We start from the raw sequence: 14,545 nt of genomic DNA, 5'->3' as shown, positions 1-14,545 counted from the left end.
ACAACTAAAACAAACAAGAACATAAAAATTTCAGTGACTTATCTGCTGTTTAAATAATAACTGTCTTCTATACAAGACATAAATAAATGTACATTTGTGCACATTGTGTCTGAATACACTTTTGTACCAGTTGCTGAATGCTTTGGTTCTTTCCAGCTGGTGGGTAATGGGCAATATCTCACATGTCTGTTAAACTAATCCTGGACTTCTGTTGAAAAATCAGCAGAGAAAACACAACAGAAAAGAGATTAATTGTATTTTGTCCAACTCATGGTTTTTCTACAAGGTAGTAAACTGTTGCCTCTGACAACCACTTTTTTCCTGTCTAAATACATTGCATAGTATGAGCACAGGGACTTATTTAAAAAGAGACTATAAGCAGGCAGTGAGCACTGGTATTCTGATACTCTGTCTTGCTGCAGGTGTTCTTGTAATGTGTGATTGCACAAGCACAACACATTCACTGGGATTTACACTGCTCTGCTGTCTCAGTCGTGCAGAACTGGTGCATGTTTGGTCCCAGACCTGGCTTGGGCGGCTCAGGTGCTGCTGAGTGAAGGAAGGAGTCTGGTGGCTGCCTGCCCTTGCTGCCTGGGTTCAGGGTCTGCTCTGTCTCTCCCATGCACAGTTTGATGGCAGAAGTGAGCCATCAGAGTACAGCACTGTACTGGAAGAGAGCCTGGGAAAGGGGGGCAGACCACCAAAAGGACTTGTCTGTGTTGTCTGTCTTCAAAATGGAAAGAGAGGATAGTTAGTCTCTGTCTGAGCTGACAGAAAGTCCCATATCCAACCCAGTGAAAAGTACATTTCATGTTGTAGGCGCTTGCAGGCCTTGCTGCCAACAGCATTGGCAGTGTTGGGGTTTCCATTACATGCACATCCTGGCTCCTGGCTGTGTCTTCAGCTGACATTTCATAGAATCATAGACCATTTTGGGTTGGAAGTGACCTTAAAATTTATCTAGTTCTAAACCCCCACCATGGGCAAGGACACTTTCCACTAGACCAGGTTTGTCAAGGCCCCATCCAACCTGGCCTTAAACGCTAAAGGGGGTGGGACACCATCAGCCTCTCTGGGAAACTTTTTCCAATATTTCACCACCCTCACAGGGAAAAATTTCTTCCTAATACATAACCCAAATCTATCGTCCTTCAGTTCAAAGTCATTGCCCTTTCACCTATCACTGCATGCCTTGTAAACAGTCCCTCTCCAGGTCTCTTGTAGCCTCTTTTGGTACTGGAGAGATGCTATATGGTCTCCCCAGCGCCTTCTCCTTTCCATACTGAGACCCCAACTCTCTGAGCCCTCCCTCGAAGGTGAGGTGCTCCAGACATCTGATCATCATTGGGGCCTTCCTCTGGACTCATTCCAATGGGTCCACATCCCTCTTATGTTTGAGATCCCTCCAGAGCTGGATGCAGCTCTCCAGGTGGGGTGTCACCAAAGCAGAGTAGATGGGGAGAATCACCTCCCTTGAAACCCTCACTGTGAATCACACCCCTCAAATTTACTACAAAGCAAGTGTTCTGGGGCACTCTGGGCACTGTGGTCTTCCTGGGGAGCACTCTGGGGGTCTCTGGGGTGGCATGGCAGGCCCTGGCAGCCCATCCCATATCATTCCAGTCAGGAGCAGGAAAACTGGAAGGCACCAGGGAAGCCCAGCCCTGGGCATCTCCCTGGGGATGGGCTGAGGCCGGGACAGGGTGGTTGGTCTGTGGGTTGGGGTATGGATCAGGCCCAGTGAGGATAACCAGGGATGCCATAATGCCCATGACATGCCCATGATGTGCAGGCAGGGCCCTGGGGAAGAGGAAGGTGCTCACAAGCTGAGGTTCCCATGGATGTGCCCCTGTTACATGTCAGGGATATGTGTGTGTGTGGGAAATTAGGCTCAACAAAATTGCCTTGGGGTGCAGGGCAGAGATTTTTTGGGGTTTTGACAGCTGCAGTTTTGATGCTGAACTCTTGTTGCAGGGGGCTGACTGGCTGCCAAGGGCCCTGACAACAATTCTACCCTGCTTCAGGAAGTAAATGTGGCACTCCAAGCTCAGAGACATCCAGATATCCTGTGCCCTCATTGTGGGTGGGAAAAAAATGTATGTGGAGAATAAAAATCCACCTATCGTAAATACCATGTCTTTTGATAGGATCATCTGCCATTCCTTTAATTCCTCTATTTCTATGTAGACTGTTCTTGGAAATGAGGATAAATATATAAAATAATTTTCTTTTGTTTGCAATGAAATACTTGTAATATGTGTCATTGCAATGTTAGGAAGGATAGTGTAACAGCTCTAGTAATATCAGATAAAGTGATACAAGAGTAAACATACATCTTTTTTTAAAAAAAGAGCATTCTAGATTTAAAAAAAAATTCAAGTTATTTCTCATTTCCTTCAAACCACTGTGACCCCTTTATTACTCTCACTGAATTTCAGCCCATTATAGATTTATTCTGATCATCCTTTGTGGCTATGCTGCATTTATCCAAGCTATCAATTTTATTCTTTGTCAGGCAAGATAGAAACAGAGCTTTCATGTCCTTCTGGCATTCTTAAACTCAACCATATTTAAGATGTATAATTCTGTTGTTTTAGGAACTTGGTGTTCTTCACATTCTGAACTACCTTGGTCAAAGTTTCTATGCATGAAGTGATAGGAAATCTTTAAAAAGTCAGTAAGGTTCTAAAACAAGAACAAAAGTGAGAAATGTGGAATTTCACAGCAAAATCAAAACCAGAAGGAGATTCAAGTGCATTTTCCTGAACCTTACTCCTTACATACAATCATTTTGTCATCATTTTATCTTTGTAACAATGAAATTGTGGCAGTGCCAGGAAGAAAATAAAAATGAATAATCTTTTGATACGGCACAGCATATAAGGTTTTAGTTTTGTTTGAGTCAGAAAAGTTATTTATATCTTATACTTATTTATATGCGTTTTTCTTTGACTTTTTTTTTCCTTTTAACAAACAAAAATCTCTATCTCTGCTCTCACCTGGGATAATAATCTGAAATTAATAATTTATTCCAAAAATTAGATAGCAAATTTTTATAACCACACTGTTATTTTCTTAAACTAATTTTGGCATATATTTATTAAACTGAAGCAATTATGGATTTTTTGTTCTCTGATGTCATGGTGAGTGCTTAATGTCTGTCATTCACTGCTCAACTATTGATGTTCAGCTCCATCCCAAAATACTCTTTCTTTGCCTTGGGTGAGCATAGAAAACCATTCCAAACCAAATACTTGCCTGGGAAAATTTAAAAATTAAGTGAACATACAGACTCCTCTATGCAGAGCTGAAGTTAGGTTTCTGTGATCAGCTGTACCAGGACTGGCCTTAAGTGCTTTATCAAGGCTTGTCAGTGCAGCCCACTGTACAAGAAGTAAATGTGCAGATGTGAAGGATGGATAGAGTAAACCAAGCCAGTCCACCTATAAATATTCCTATATAATGTCTGCATGTTTCATTGGGCTCTGCTTTATCACACGTGCTTAGTGGAGAAGCTGGGATTAAATGTCATCACTTCTGCAAGCCAGGTTTTGCCTGAGAAAGGAAAACAACGAAGATACAGAGTGAGCCTTCCTCACTTTTTTGTTTAAAACATTCTTTGATCAAATGCATTTTGGAGGAAAAAAATATCCTTACATCCCTGAATTGAATGCCTGAGCATTATTAGGAATGTTCTTGCAAATGCCAAATTCTTTATAAGTGCCCACTATCTCAAACAGTCAAAGAGGAAATCTTGGCAGTGCAGGTGGTTTGCTGGGCTCAGTGGCTGTGATTCCTCCAGAGTTTGCTTAGTCAGAGCCCTAAATATTCTGTTTGGCAATGACTTCTGTATTTGTACTTAAAGTCAGATTGTAGTCATAGCTCCTTTAAAAATTTCAGCCCCAGATCCTTTCTTGTGAAAAATAATTTGCTGAAGGCAGAGGGGACAGGATGTCCTGAGATGGGAGCACAGTTTCCCGACAGGCTGTTCTGGCTCCAGGGAATTTAGGGAGAAGGAAGAATCCTCTTGACTTTGATGCTTTGGATGTAGTTGGTCATGTTTACATCTATTGAACCAAATAATTTCTTGTGGTACAGCTAATCAAGTTATTGGTGATCAGCAATCAGGCTGCATGAGGTGAATTAAGGACATACTTTTTTCTGACCTATTTAAAGGAGTGCCAAAATTGCAGTACAGGATTGATTTATTAAAGCAGAGGAAAAAAATATAGCCTCTTTAAAATTAAAACTGGCATGTCTGTTTCTAAATTATTAGCAATAGTACAGCAAGCTGCAAAGAGATGGCGGGGCTGTTGCTGCAGGATATGTAAGCCTCAATAAAAATAACACATCCGTAATTTCACAAAGTATCTGAGATCATTCAACCTATAAACTGTATTTTGAGAGGCAATTTAAACTGCCTGTAAATAAAAGAGTAAGGCAATCACTATTATCTCCCTAGAAAAAAAGATATGTTTAAGCAAATAGTGAAGATGCACTTCAATCTGTTTTTCTTTTTTTGCACTATCCTTAATAATGAAATATTTGTCCTTTTCTATAAAAGTGGTAGAATGCATTATTTTTCACACACATCCCTGCCTGTTCTTGTTTTTACTTTTTTTTTTTTTGCTAATGAAAACTCTTTAATATAAAGATGTTAAAGGTTGGCATAGAAGCTTTCTTGATGACACAGATGTTAATACCAAAAATTCAGCAGCTTGCTTTACCTATTTTAAGTCATGTATAGAAACTGAGCAACATACTTGTCTGTCTGCCTCTAAATTATCCATACCAAAAAAATAACAATTTTATACCTTTTAAAATGTTTTTTTTTTATTCCTACATGCTTCCTGTGATTATTTTCTCTCCATATCAGCATTCCATTATTTATTTCCTCCCTGGAGGGATGGTAATATTAATTCATAAAATGAATTATAAAAAAATGCTGTGATATGCTAAATTGCCAAGTAAAAGAGCTGCAGTATGCAACAACCAAGAAGAAATTTTGAGAAACATGCTAGACCTCTCTTAGAAACAATACAGTGCTTGGTTTTATATTCAGGAACTGGTATAACAGTCTACTTTGCATTAGTGGTTTTTTTAAAATATTGTCTGAGCAGCCTAAAGACCAGCTTGCTGAAAGAGAAATATCTAGACCAAAAATATTTCATACCCATCACTAGCAATAACTATAAATAAACTTCCACATATACACATCCTTATGCCAGATTTTCCTGCGCTTAGTTTAAAAAAATACTCCCTATTTAGGGAGCTGAGTTTTGAAATGCCTTTCAAACTAAATTTGGGAATTTGAATTGTACAAATTTATCTCACTCTTTACATTTCAGAAAATATTTTTTTTCAGCCCTGAGTGCTCTTTGTTATATTTAGCCACACTTTGACAGACAGTGTTGCAGGGAGAATGCTGTGGGGTCTCTTTTTGGGAACACAGAGTTCTCTACATTTCACTTCTAGCAGAAATATTTTCAGTCTGTTTTACGTGAGGCTCACTGTAGAATTTTGCATTAACACTCCCCCCCCAGGATCTGAACAGTGACTTCATAGCTCTCTGCATGTCTTGTTCATTTGGTGGGGTTTGTCACCAGTTCTGTTGAAGTGAAAAGAAAGGACAGTTATATTCTGAATCTTCTTGGCTGTTTTCTTGTTCTTAGTCTTCTCTTCTTCACACAAGAAGAAGAAAACATTGTCCTTGTCAAATGATAATTGAGGCACAATTGGTGACTTGTATGTTTGTCAACATAAGCAAGATCAAATGATTGCTCAGCAGGAAGAAGCCACAGGAAATCCAATGATTTTTGGCTAATTAGGAAAATAATAATAATGTCTGCCTAATGATTACCTTGTACTGGGTTGTGGCCTTTTATCAGGCAGCTGCAGACTACTGCTTTGAAGGGAACCAATGGTTTTCTTTGAAACTGGTGTCACGGGCTTGGAGGATTTGTGACAAATCTTCTGAGACTTATTGCTTCTTTGTGTAGTTGCTATAATTGGGAAGAAAAATGAGCCTGTTTCTAAATGTATTAGAAGGAAAGTACTTTCTCTCCAGATTTTATTTGGAATGATTTTTAAACTAGTTGAGGTGTGTGTGCACATAAGTGCATGTAATAATTTCCACAAAGATGAATGAATCTTTAGGTCAGTTAAAACATACAAAAATGATCTATCTATGTTGTTTTCACATTGTAACAGCAATAATAAGAAGACAGAGACTTATCTGCAACACAGTTTTATCAGAAAAATAAAAATCAAGAAAACATCGGGAGTGAAGTGAGAAAGAAGGTTAACAGTTTGGAATGTGTGTTTTGTATTCTAGTTTCCCCTCACATGGATTTCCAGAGCTCTGCTGGAGAAACTGGCTGCTCATGGCTTGGAAGGATGAAAATTTCACTGGGTAAAGAGTGGCTGGATGGCTGGGCCCAGAGAATGATTACATGAAGTTACTTGCAGTTGGCAGACAGGTGTTCCCCAGTCTTGGGCTCAGTCTTGGGCCCAGTTCTGTTTAGTATCTTTATCAATGATCAGGACAATGAGATTGAGTGCACCCTCAATCAATTTGCAGATGACACAAAGTTGGATGGGAGTGTTGATCTGCTGGAGGGCAGGAAGGCTCTGCAGAGGGATCTGGACAGGCTGGATTGATGGACCAAGGCTGTATGAGACCCAGCAAGGCAACAAGTGCCAGGCCCTGAACTTGGGTCTCAACAACCCCAGGTAGAACTACAAGTTTGAACAAGAGTCACTGGAAAGCTTCCCAATGGAAAAGGCCCTGGGGGTGCTGGCTGACTAGTGAGTCAGCATGTGCCTAGGGGACCAAGAAGACCCATGGCATCCTGACTTGGACCAGGAATAGTGTGGCCAGTAGGACCAGGCAGTGATTGTCGCCCTGTACTTGGCAGTGCTGAGGCTGCACCTCAAATCCTGTGTTCACTTCTGGGCCTCTCACTAGAGAGAAAGACATTGGGGTGCTGAAGCATGTCCAGAGAAGGATGATGGATCTAGAGAGGGGCTGGAGCACAAATCTCATGAGGAGCAGCTGAGGGAGCTGCAATTGTTTAGTCTGGAGAAAAGAAGGCTCAGGGAGAACTTATCTTCACTACAGCTACCTGAACAGAGGTTGTGGCCAGGTGGGGGTAGGCCTCTTCTCCCAAGTAGGAAGAAATGACAAGAGGAAATGGTTGCACCAGGGGAGGGATAGTTCAGATATGAGGAAAATTTCTTCACTGAAAGGGTTGCCACAAATTGAAACAGGCTTCCCAGGGAAGTGTCAAAGCCATCATCCCTGGAGATATTTAAGAGATCTGTAGATGTGATACTTAGGGACATGGCTTAGTGGTGGACTTGGCAGCACTAAGTTAACAGTTGCACTCAGTGATCTTGAACATCTTTTCCAACCTAAGTGATTTTATCCTTCTGTTTTGTGTATATTTGCCTGCAGGATTAATCATGACTAAATTGCTAAACTCGACAATTCTTCCAGAGCTGCAAATACCAGACTGATTATGCTTTGGGAAATGTGGGCCACAGATTTCCTCTCAAAAGCTGATTCATTGACAAAGCAATGAAGACACATTCAACACGCTGTAATTCCATACCATTCATGCTCTGCTTAACCCTGCCACTCTCAGCATGGCACATTGCATTCAGCAAATGGCAGGCACTGTCTTGGTGCACCACGGATTGAATCTGGTTCCCTTTGTAAAACATGTTTACCACACAACTGGTGTAAATTAGCTTTAATCTGGCAATGTTAAGTCAAGAAATCCCAAAGACTGAGTCAACTGTGGCATGGTACAGGTCAGACCTAAGTATGTTTAGCAGAAGCCTATGGAGCCAAGAGCAAAATGCCTGCCTAAACCCAGATACTGACTTCTTTCTCTAGGATTCTAAATAAAATTGCCTGATTTGAGAAGTGTTGAATAGCTGCAGCTCCTACTGAAGTAATTTGGCCTCAATAAATAAACTAAAGTTCAGAAATCTGTAAGCTGGTGCTAACTGACCCATACACTGGAGCCAGAATTCATGGACAGTTGCTACACCAAGACTGACTATAGCCATGGGTATCTGTCTGTCAGTGTCAGGAGCACTAAAACTCTCTCCATTAGTTAAATACAGCCCTAAGGGTGAATAATGGAAAGATTTTGTCACAGATATTGAGTGGAAGTAGACAGGCCAGTACATTTCAGCAGTAATGCCAGCTACTAGGTGAGTTCAGCGAAGGATGCCACTGTAAGGTCTAAGCTAAAGGGTCCTCATGTTCCTTTTATTTCTTCCATTTTATTTATAATTAATTGGCCAAATTCAAATTCACTAAAACGGGGGCAAAGCTTGTCTTTGAAGATTTGAAAGTAGTTTCCCACCTGTGAGAAGATACAACCCTGTGGTGTTGTCTTGTGTGGCATTGCTCTTTGGATGACATTCACATTTTTTTTGTGCCAGAGGAGGGTTGTGATGCCTTTTTCAACCCAGAAATGAAACAACACACACACTTTCCAGATAATATTAATACAGGAGGTAATATAAAAGTGGATCTTTATTAGAGCTTCAGGGGCAGTTATGAAAGAATGTCCGCAAAAACCCACTCCCACAGGGGTGAATACAGTTTTATAAGTTTGGCAAATTATCATAAAGCACCAGTTTGACAAAAAGCGCCAGTTAGGAGGACAAGTGGTGATGCAATTGCCCCCCACCAGGTCACACCCTTTCTCTTGACCCCCCTCTTGGTACTATCTGTACTTTGTTTATGAAAATGTGCCTCGAAGAGTTGTTATCAACCTTGTTAGCCAGAGAGAACCAAGACAGGATAGGGGCCCTACCGATATATTAGTCTTTCTGCCTAGGGAAAGGGCATGGAAAATTACTGGGAAAACTAGCCATAATACAATAAGCTACAAATACATGTGTAAAGAATACAGAGAATGTATAAGAAAAAAAGGCAAAAACCAAAATGGCATCAGCTGGGTATTCAGAGGGACAAGTTGTACATATATGTGTCAATATTTAGCTCATATCATTAGTGTTGCAATTTTGGGAAGAGATTTTCTTCAGCTGAATTGTTTGGATTATTCTGGGTCAGGAGAAAGTCACAATGATGTTTACTACCTAATTATCTGCTCTCTCTTTGCAGAGCAAAGGTTTGTCACTGACTTTATTCAGTGCCATGGCACAAGGAGTCACATTCATTTCTATCCTGCAAGGGCATTCTCTCTTCAGGTTGAGAGGACGGCATGATCATTCGAGTGTCATCAGTGGAGTCAATGGTCATCGCAGTGTCCTTTTACCATGTGGTGCTAGACATGGTCATCTCAGATGGCTACTAGGTAATAGATGATGGATGCAAACAACCTCAGAGCATAAAATCCAGTCAACAGTTCCACACAGAGCTCTCAAAATGTCACAGAAGTAGTTGAAATGCGAAGCAGCTCTCCTCCAAGCCTTATCCCATCTCAATATTCAGGCAATAGGAAAATTGCATATTGTGATGTCCTTGCATACTGTGGGCTCTCCTTCCCTCCCTGACAACTTCTTTTCCTAGCTCTGTTTGCTGGGTAGGAATCATTCAAGTTCTGCTGTTACGAGAGCCTTTGTGGGGTCCCCTGGCTAGCTCTGGACCCTGGCTTCGCCGGCAAGAACAAAGGTAAAAGACGTGAGGCGCTCTTCTTCTCGGGACGAATGTCCCACAGCTTTATTGTGGAACACCTCCAGGGAGTAAAGGGGTGTTCCAGAGGAAAAAAGAGGGGGATTTTAAACCCAAGGGTGGGGGGCAGAGGAGAGGGGCCTTAACCAATAGGATACAACTGATGGGAGGGGTGAGGGGAGCAAGTAACTTGGGGTAAGACCACCACCACTGGACCTTGGAGGAGGAGAAGTGTGCAGAACAAACTATGTGATACAAACAAACCACTTAATGCAGTATAAAAACTACTCATTGCAAAATCCCAGTCACCCAGTGCAAAATAATAACTAAATAAACTACGCAGTGCAATGCAACAAATTCAAGTGGCAAGGCAGTGTCAAATCCCACTGCTATGCCAGCCGGAGCAGCTTCAGAATGATCCAGGTGTCTGTAGAGGTTTTTTCTATGAAAGCAAGATTTGGTTCATGACCCATTGCCCATAACTTAGTGATAACTTTAGCAACAAATATATTTTCTCCGACGGTCACAAAAAGAAGTTTACAGGTAGCTGAGGGGCAGATAGGGTGATACCTCCAATGTGCTGCTTCTTCCACTGCAGCCAGTAAAATTTGTCACCTATCTAGAGCAGGGAGGGCCTGCAGGTCTGTGCAGAGCATGAAGAGAAAAGTCAGAGAGTGCATGGTGAACAGGCTCTTCATACCAGTTTCTTGTTGGTATCAGATGAGTTGAATCTTGCCAAACTATGAAGCACATCTCTGCAGAGAGGGCACTTTACTAAAAGTGATATGCTGGACAGTTTCTACTTGTTTATTGTTAAATTAAAAAGGGCCCTGAAAAATATATCTTACTGAATTGTATTGCACCTGTGGATGGATACTCGGTCATTTCTGGGTTAGGCTGAGAAAATATGATGTGTTCACAAAAGAAATGAATAGAACAAATATAAGATGTTGAATTCTGCTGGGCCTCAAGTTATTTTTTCTTCCTTGTACTTATTTAATCCACAAGTTACAAATGTATGATTGATGTCCTGCAAATGAGCTATGACTTGGCATTACTTATTTATTTTACTTAAAATTTTTATTAAGTTGAATAACCGTACTGAGGTCACAGTCTTGTTTAAGAGTTGACCTGGATGAAAGAGAAGTGAAAATTTCACTGAAATTTCCATAAATTCTGATACATGCAAACACCAGCATTAAATTTTAACAGTTGTGTTTCCACGGGCTTTTAAAATGCTCCTAGCATTTCCTTTAAAATAATTAGGTCATGTTGCATGAATTACAGTTCTGCATCACTGTTACATATTTTTCTTCTGTCATAGTTAATTTCAATCCTCCCTGGTATGTGATTTCTTTTTGAAACTTGCACTTGCTTCTCTCTTATCCAGATGTGCAACCAGGTATTCAGGTACAACATGTAAAATCACAGACTGTGCAGCAATAGGCTTGTGTTGATTTCTTAAGATTCTTCATCTCATGTGTTTGATGGGTTTAGGATTTTATAAAACACTTGATTATGCACCTACGGTGGCTGCAATGTCTTTCTGTTAGAGTCCTGCTCTTTTCTTAACTCTTACCTTTATTGCTTAAGTACTCACCTTGTTATTACCCATAGAATTGGGCCTTTATCTGTCAAAGATGGAGATAGGCATTTCTTTTACAAGTGCAACTCAAGTCTATAAAATTAAGCATATGAATAAGAACTGAAGCTGTAAATAATCAGCTTTTCAAGACAGAGAGTTGTTAATGCATTGTATATTGTATATGCAGAGTAAATAGTCTATCTATTCTTTGTTGTTGAATATAATGCAATAATGTGAACACATAGAATCAGAATTACAGCCTGAATTACTAACTTACACTCTGGTTAAAGAAGAGAGGGTTCACATTTTCAGATTTGAATGATGAACATGAAGGTTCTAAATCAATATTTAACATAATCTGATTTTTTATACCTTTGTCTTAAAAACCCTGAAAATTCCACTTTTTTTTTCCAAGTAACAGCACAAAAATATTTCATCAGTATATTTCACTGGGCTTTTCAGTCTAGTAGATTATACTGTTGTTCTGCAGCTTTGGCAGATCATGGAAACTTATTTCAAAATGTTCTTAGAAAGACTTGCTTTGTTTTTGAAAATGTCTTTCATTTTTTCCCAGGTGCTCTTGGCAGGCAGCATGGGGTTACAGCAAGCCTGAAAGCTGCACACTCTTCAGTAAAAAACTGAGTGAGCTTTCTGCTCTACATTTCACTGCCTGTATTTGGAGGTGCTGCATTGGTTTTGACAGCATTGACACTGGTCTGTCTCAGACAACTCTGGTTCATTGCCTTGCATATTCACAGACAAAAACCTCACAGATTGTTATATTCAATAAAATATTGATAGGGTTTTTTTCTGCCTTCAAAAGGCAATAACAAAATGGTGGCACAAAAGAATTCTTCAGTCAAACAAATTCTGTGCTTAAAATGCATTATTAAAAACTTCAGAAACCAAATGACCACATGATGTTTTAGCTCAAGAGGGATGTTCACAAGTGTTTAATAAAAAAGGCAAGATTACAGAATTTGGCTCAAAGTCATGAGGAAAAAATTAAAATCAATACTACATGATCTAATGCAAACCAAAATCATTAAGGGCAATAGGCTCCTTTAAAATGCGAAAAATAATTTCTGGAAGACCAGACAAGGCAAAAAAAGCCACTACACATTATTAATATCAGCTTTTTGGATTACAGATTTTATCTGTTGCCTGGAAAGCTAATCATTTAATAGAAGCATTGGTTTCGTTTTTACAATGGAAAATTTGTTGAAGAAATTAAGTTTTTGTTTTTTGATTAGCACAAGCAAAACCATATAGTCTTGCAGTGTGTGTCTCTCTTCAGGCTGGTTGGCCAAGCACAGGCACCAGTTTAGTTCTACCTTTCCATCTCTCCAAAGTTGTAGTCTGATCTGAATGGAACTACTTGGGATAGAAATCCCTTTATTTTGGGATTGGGATTATCATGGCATTTATTTTTCTGGTTTGCAAGATAAAAAGATCTTATACATTTTCTGTCCCCTCCTTGATGGCCCCAGTACTTTGAATACTGTACGCTCCCTCAGACAGTTTCCTGTGCACTGCCTTTGGAAAAGTTCCTCCGAGTAAGATTCAGCCAGGGCCATCCTGCCCCTATGCCCTCCTCTGCTCCTCCAAAAGGAATCCTTGGTTTGCTGATGTCATCATTCTTCTAGAACTGGATATCATCTGTGACTTGCAACCTACATGACTGACATTTGTGCCAGTGTTTAAAAGTAAAGCCATAGGCTTCGCATCATTGTATGGATGCAAGCAGTGTAAGGAAGAAATTTTAAATCCATGGAAAAGCACATGATACCTCTATAAATCAATGAGAGTCTGTGACACACTCCCCAAACTGTTACTTCTTGCTACCTTCTCTGTAATAATATGTTTCCTTTAATATTGGAAATATAGATACAGGATACTTGTAGCTGATTCAAAATACCAAATGTATGCAGTGGACAAATTCCAGCAGCAATAAGATTCATGTGGTGCTTTAGAACACTATTAATTAAATCGCACACCATCTCAAGAAGTAGGTGGCAGTTTCTTCATTTAGCACACGGGAAACAGTCAGAAAAAGGTGGTTGGGTCTCCACTGCACAAGTCAACAAACAGCACTAGTATTAGAGCTTTTCTATTAGTGTCAACTTGCTCGACTTGCCACTGTCTTAAAAGGACAGCCTTTGCTCACCTACCTCTTCATTTGCTTTTACACATTGCTTCTGTACAGACTCCAAAACCTCTGATGAGAGGCTACATAACACCAGCTGTGTCCCCACATTGAGCCAAATTCAGTTTTGCAGATGTAAAGCTGGAGTAACTTTCCTGATGTTAACACATTTGTGGCAACTCACGGAGGTGTAAATACGAGCTGTGTGCAAGACATTTCATTAACATAAAATGTCAGAAGTGGATACTGGTCACTGAGATACATTTTTTTCAACACATTATTTTGCTTTGTAGTTTGCAAAGGACATGAACACCAGTTCACACTGACACAGTTTTTTACCCAAAGCAAAGGCAGTCTTTCCAAGGACAATGGCTTCAGTTCTCTCCTCAGAGTAAAAGGCATAATCAGGCATTTCCTATTACAAGTAAAAGGAATTATGCAGAGTGAATATCCTATGCACCAACATTAAAATTTCTAACCAATGAGAAGAACGATGGGCGTGCTTCTATTTGTAACACAAAATGATCAGAACAAAAGTCAAAGCTGTAATGCATTCACTTACTTAAAAATGTGTATTGTTATACCAGGCAATTAAAGAGTTTCAGACTATTCTCTATGTGATCTGCCTTTCAGATGACACCTCAAATTGAAGCATTTGATTATGAAAGCTCAAGTGGCAGTTATCATTAGAGGTGTTAACCCTAATATGCTCTCCAAATTCTAAATGAGTTGATCATACTCTCTTTTCCTAGGTAAGATATTCTTCTTTCCCCTTCCTAAAACCTGTTCTAAAAGTATTACTCACACCATATGGCTACCTTGCATATCCATTTTGGTAGCAAGTGAAGTGGGTAACCTTTTTATACAGCCTGTAAATTATTTTAAGAAAATAGACCACTTGATATGCATGACATGTGCTTCTCATCTACCTTGACAGAGAAGTCATTAAATAAGAAATCACTTTTATCTATGTATTGATAGGGATAAAGCCTAAGCTTTTGCTTGGGAGAAGATTCCAACACCATTATTATTATTATTATTATTATTATTATTATTATTATTGATAATTATAATAAAAATTTAATATGAAAGTAGTTATGAGAACTAAGTCAGATAAAATATTTCAGTTGCTAGGCTCTGAAGATAGACACCTAAAATC

General features: G+C 39.7%; 1 long non-coding RNA gene across 2 annotated transcripts in view; it reads left to right on the top strand.

Moving 5' to 3' along the window:
* Positions 1 to 1,210: 1,210 nt before the first annotated feature.
* LOC137477476 (uncharacterized) overlaps positions 1,211 to 14,545 on the top strand; it is a 37,112-nt gene continuing 23,777 nt past the window's right edge. Inside the window, exons 1-2 of one of the 2 annotated variants that reach the window (XR_011001029.1) lie at positions 1,211 to 1,429; positions 1,975 to 2,124. This is a non-coding gene — a long non-coding RNA (uncharacterized lncRNA). Of the gene's footprint in view, positions 1,430 to 1,574; positions 1,859 to 1,974; positions 2,125 to 14,545 lie in introns of those variants that run through there. The other variant, XR_011001035.1, reaches the window with a different exon arrangement.

The sequence above is a fragment of the Anomalospiza imberbis genome, chromosome 1 (assembly GCF_031753505.1).
Source record: "Anomalospiza imberbis isolate Cuckoo-Finch-1a 21T00152 chromosome 1, ASM3175350v1, whole genome shotgun sequence".
NCBI lineage: Eukaryota > Metazoa > Chordata > Aves > Passeriformes > Viduidae > Anomalospiza > Anomalospiza imberbis.
This window is presented reverse-complemented; position numbering and strand designations above follow the sequence as displayed.